This window comes from Aythya ferina (assembly GCF_964211825.1).
Source record: "Aythya ferina genome assembly, chromosome: 2".
Lineage (NCBI taxonomy): Eukaryota > Metazoa > Chordata > Aves > Anseriformes > Anatidae > Aythya > Aythya ferina.
In genome coordinates, this window is record NC_140297.1 from 122,545,589 (window position 1) to 122,551,588 (window position 6,000).

The following is a 6,000-nucleotide window of genomic DNA, read 5'->3' on the forward strand; positions in this document are numbered from 1 at the left end:
TCGCTAGCAAAATAGCAAGAGGCAACGCAATGCTTTTGCAAAATACAATGCTCTCTTAGGATTTATCAATAGGTGGCATATGTAAGTCATAGAGTAAGAGGTAAAGATGACTCCACTAAGTGCTGGTGAGGCCTCAGCTGTCCTATTGCATCCTGTTTCGTGCTCTCTGCTGAGAAATGAAGTTCAGGATAGGGCAAGAAAAAAAGAGATGTAGAATATAAAAGGATGTGTTGAAAGAACTAAGTATACTGAGTCTGAAAAAGAGGTTTGAGAGGGGTTTGGATAAATTTCCACTATGTGCAAAAGGCAAGAAGAGGTTTTTGAGTGCTGAGGGAGAGGTGGGCAAGAGGGAGATGTTTCGGACTGGCTGTGAGGAGGGTGGGAGGATGCTTTAGGTTGGCAAGAGTCACTTGTAGATTGTGGTAGTGAATGAAACACCAGAACAAGCCCCTCAGAAAGTTAGGGGATCTGTTTCCTCGACGGCGTCTAAGAACAGGTTGGACAAACATCCGATGGGGGTTGCCCAGGACTCCTTCACCCCATCTCTCTGCGGCCAGGAGGCACCAAACACTCTCTTCAGAGCCCTCTCAGTCCTCTCGCCAGAGGTTTACCAAGCAGCGAGGGGACTGGACCTGAGTTTAACCATAAAACAGTATCATCTTATTAGGGAATCCTCTTTTGGGGTAGAAAAAGAATCGTCTAGCTGACTTGGATGAGAAAATGAATATTTTTTCATTGTTTCCAAAAACTAGATGGGAAAGTTATAAAACTTTACACGTTCCTCTCTGCACTTTTAGTGCAATAATTTCAAGAAGCGATTTAAAACACACCTTTTTTGGGTGAACCTCAGTAGTAAAAATAACCAGTTTATTTTTGAAGGATACGGTAAATGCCTGTTTGGCTGTGCTTTTTGTTTGTTTGTTTGTTTGTTTTTAATTGCCTCCCATTTAAAATAAGTGACCACTGCTCGTGTAGGTATTTCTGACCGTGCCCTAGAATTTGGCACCTGGGTGCTTCTTGAATGTTTAAAGCTGGGAAAATAATAGTGACAAATCGCTCCTGCTCTCCAACCCATAGAAAGCACGAGTCATTCAGTACCTTGTCTGAAAAAAAATCATTCTGGAAGGAAAGCTGACGGGAAACGTGAAAGTCAACCTCTCACTTCCTTGGCAGGTGAACTCTGCGACTGCCGCGGCGTTTCCCACACTCACCAGCTCCCTCCCTCCCCCGGGCTGGGCGTGAGGAAGTTCCAACGAAACGTAGCTGCGGCGGAAAGTCCTGCTCACAGAGAGGAGACGTGATCTCTCGGCTCGTCAGATCCAATTTTACAGGCGGCTCTGAGTCAGGGTGGAGCCCTCGAGCTGAACTTTGCGTCGGAGAAGGAAGTGATGTTGGTGGCAGCTTGTGTGGCTCAGCAGAGGAGTTGCCGTATTTTTATGTCAGCTGATGCTTGCGCCGGGGTGTGTGTGACTTCATTCGGAGATATGATGTGTCCCGTTTATTAAGGACAAAGGTCAGAAGCCGGCGGCACCGTGACAGCCTTCATATATGATGAGGGATGGGGACGGGAGCCCTCAGCGCTGCTTCTGCGCGCTGCAAGCGGGGCTGGCGGCGAAACTGCCAGCTCACGTCACGGCCCGAGAGCACATGTCCTCGCAGGTGTTGTGGGGCAGGTCAGCTCCCCACAGTTGTTCCTGTAAGAACTCTCTGTCCTTGTCCCTCTAACCAAGCGTGTCCTCTCCAGGGGTGCTCGGAACCGGAGGGCTGCGGTGGGCGGTGGGGCACCGACTCACTGAACCTCAGAATTCAGAGGAAAAGGTGAGAAATCTTTCTATTTGAGGAGGAGAGCGAGGTTTTTATTGCCCTTGCGGCCCAGCCCTTGTGTCCTCTTGCTGTCCTCAGCAAGTGGCAGCACTCGGGAGGCTCGCAGAGACACGCGGGCTCAGGGCATGTCCGCAACTCCTCCTTCACGGCCCTGAGTTGCCTGCTTCAGCCAGCCACAAGAAAGCCACCTCTTGTCCCTGTTCCCATGCCATTAGGACATCCGAAAGCTTCCCCAGCACAGACAGAGCACTACTCGCTGTTGCTGGACTTCCCCCAAGGGGCTTTGTCCCCGCGGGGCCAAGTGCCAGAGCTCGCTGCCCCCCTGCCCCTCCGCCCTGCAGCCCAGGCATTCCCTGCCGTGACTGCGGCCACTTGGGCCGGTTCCAGCCTGCGTGGCTCCTGCTGGCGTGACTTTCGAAAAGAAAAAAAAAAAATAAACCCCGTCTACCCTGACTTGCCCTCTGCTCCTTTAGCTTGCTGGTGCCACAGGGTGGCTCCTTGTAGCACTTGTATTTCTGACGCGCTCGGCTTTGTAGCTGAAATGGTTAGCGCTGCTCGTTCTGCTGCTGCCTGATACTAACCCAAGCCCGCGTGCTTTCAGTATTTCAGCGTGAGGTAAGGTGGTGAGCAATTTCCTCTAAAGAAAGGGATATTGTTTTCCTCCAGCGTATGGCACATCATTATCATCTGTGCCCTTTGGGCCACTTAGCCCTCTCAGTCTCGTGTGCTTCCATCGCTGCCTGATTTCTGAGAAGCTTTGAGTAAAACTTTCAGTTGTGAAAGAAAAAGAAACCATTTGTCTTTCTTACTTCTTCCCCATTTGGCTGAAATAATGTCCGGAGAGGAATAAAACGTGAGTGTGTTTTGGGGTCGTGCGATTTAGGAGCCACTTCCCGCCAATCACGGGACAAAACATAAAGCCTCAGATTGTCTGCGGCGGGGGAATGGCATCCCAAATGCCGCCCCTCAAGTGCCTGAAGGGCAGTGACTCTGCAGCATGGGTCTTCTGGATCAGGAGCTTTGGCTCCTGGTGTGGCTTCAAATCTCTCCTGGCACAACCAGAAGAAAAAAAGGAAAAAAACAAAATAAAGATGAGAAGTCCCTGAGGTTTGTGCTCGTCTGTACAGAATTTCTTTGGGAACTACAAGTTCCTCCACCAACACCAAGCAGAAGTCACCTGGAGGCTGTGGAACAAGCACAAGCACTTTCTGTGGGATCTGACAAAGTCTGGACCACCGCAGTGCTGAGCAGCAAGGAGGCAGGAGTACTTGGCCGAGCTTTTCCACAGGCAGGGTTGCTCTGAGCTCGCTGTCTGCAGTCCTCAAAGAGGTGAAACCCCCAGACTGTGTTGCCAGAGATGAGGCATACGCTGCTGGGGCACTGGAGGTCTAACTGTGCGCAGCTTGGCAGGGGACTCAGCACCGTAGGATGTCATTCGGCCTTCTCCTGAAGCGACAGTGTCTAGGTCTCGAGATCACATTTCACCATACCTCCCTTTTAAAAGAGATGCTGGTTCTTCGAAGTCTACCAAACAAATAACCCCCCTTTGTGTTTTCATGTGATGCTAAATCATTTGCATTTCGTAATAGTGATGTTTTAAACCAGATGTAAATTCTGCCCCCTAATCTCCGTGCCTTACTTCTTACAGTGTACATTAGCCTGCCTCTGCATAATTATGCCCGCCTTACAGGGTGACTGGCTCAGCTCTGTACACACCATCCCCACCTTGAAACTTTACCTAGCCAGGTAAAGTGTAGCAATGCATTTGGGTTTTGTTGGTACACATGCCCTTGCTCTGCAACTGCTGTTGAAATTCTCAGCCATTCATGCAAATTCCTCCTAATCTGCTAGCCAAATGGCTGCCTGCATCATATGGATTGCTCGGCTCCAGCAGCGTACGGAGGGTTGGGCGACTACAAGGGAATTTTCCTCCCTGTCATCTCTTGGATATTTTAATAGGCTGTTACCAATAAGGGTAATCACGAAGACTTCCACCTCGCTGTTTCTTAACTCTCCTATGGAGCTGCTTGTCGATAACTCGGGGCGTTACGACTTTCTCTTTGGGGACCGGCAGGCGAACGAGTTAAAGTTTCAAAATGCCTTCCTCCGTAGCAGCTGTGCAATGATGTATTTCTCTAGGTCATGTACTACTGTGGAGTACTCGTGTATGTTAACACAGGCCCCGTAAGGACCACGTTCTGCCTGTGAGCATTGAAACCTGTGCAGTGTTTTCCTAGCTCCCTATTTCCCACTGTTGATGCAGAGCTGGAGAGCTGCCGTAATTCACCCCCGTTTTGTGAAAGCGCCACGCAGGGATTCTGTCTCTCCTAGCACTGGAAAGTGTTTGGGAAATTCCTTCGACTCCATCACCTCAGCAGTAAGCCAGCTGGTTTCACAGGCCACGGCTGACGGAGGTATGGTTTATGGGACCTGAGCTTCTGTGCCTGCGGAGAGAGGCACGCAGGAGGGACTCGGGCGCTCTCTTTTTTCTTGGAATGCAATCTTTAACTAGGTCCCTATGCGTGTCCCCCCTCGTTGCTGGCGATGTTACATGCTTTTCAGAGAGATGCTGCGTTTCTTTGCTTGCCTGGTCCTGTCACTGCGGTGTTCTTGGAGCAATTTTTATGCTCGGAAGCTTTGCAATCTGATTTCTGCTCAACAAGAAACTGAAACAAGTTTCTAGGGGGAGCAGTGAGGCTGCTGGCAGTTGGTCTCAGAATGAGTTTCTCCTGCTCCTAAATCTTGGAGAACTTAAATCTTTGAAAGCAAGGGGCGCTCCGGGTGAGTTTGTGCTGCGCCGAGGTGCTGGGGTGCCGGAGTAGGGATGCGGCCGGGTGATACCTGCAGAAAAACAGACTTCCAGGTAAGTCAGTATTTCTGGGCTGTTTACTCCCTGGTCTGTCAACAACTGCAAGAGAAAACTGAAACTGATGACACTTGGTAAGTTGCGAGGATACCTCGGCATGCTTGTTTTCACATGGTGGAGAAATGCGCGTTAAAAATAGCATGATCGTAAACCCAGCAACTTTGGTGAAGGCATACTCGGGGCATATGCTGCTTTAAAGTTGGCGGGTTTTTTTTAGACACTATTTCCACTTGCTATTTTTAACTTTATGGAAGACCACTGCGAAGAAGAGGGAACGCACTGTGCTCTCGGCTCCTGGGAGAGTTTTTTGGTCAGAGGTGTGGGACAGCCCCCGGGAGGCCACGGCACCCGCAGTGTGGGGAGCAGGCCCGGATGCGGGCCCGTGTTCCTCGGGGTGGCCACAGCTGTGCTTTGGTGGCCACCTGGGGCAGCAGGGCAAAGATGAGATGTGAGCGGGGCTTTCGGCATTGCGTTGGCCAACGCGCGGTGAGGCGATGGGAGCCAACAAAGTGGCGGATGGGAACCCCAAGATGGTGCCATCTCCGCTGCTCCGACTGTGTCCCATAGCACAAGTAGAGTCCCCAAAAAGGCTCTGAGGGTGTGGGGCAAGCAGGGGACACTGCTCACCCCATTTCGGTGGGATGCGGGGCCATGCGGCCCGGGGCGAGGCACGGCCTCAAATGGCCGCTGCGGCCCGGCCAAAGTCCGCCCGGGACGGCCCCACGGGGGGGGGCCGGGACCCCTCAGGGCTTTTCCTCCTCAAGTTTGAAGCCGCCCCCCCGCAGCCACACCGAGCGCGCCCCTTTGGACGGGACGGGACCGGGCTGTGCCCCCCCTCCCCCAAAATAACCGCCTCCGGGCCGGGGCACACGGGGGCGGGCCGGGGGCGGCCCCGGGGCATTTGCATGGGGTCGTCGCCGCTCCCCTCGACCCCGACCCCAAACCCGGGGGCTCCGCAGCCCCCCCCCGCTCCTCGTGGGACCCCCACGGGCCGCGGGGGGAGTGACCCCACGCCCTCCCCCCCCCCCCCGCTGCGCGTTTTGCTTCTTCTTCTATTTTTTTTTTTTTTAATTTAATTTTTTTTTTTTGCTTTTTTTTTTCCTGGCTTCTTTTTTTTTGCCCTTTTTTCCCCTTTTTTTTTTTTTTGCACCCCCCCCCTCCGTTGCATAAATTATGCCGGGCGGGGCGGTGACGTCGCGGCGGGGCGGGGCGCGCGGCCGCGCTCGCCCCCGGGGAGGGGGCGGTGTCGGGGGCGCGCCTTGTGGCGGCGGAGGGAGGGGAAGAGGAGGAGGAGGAGGAGGAGGGAGAAG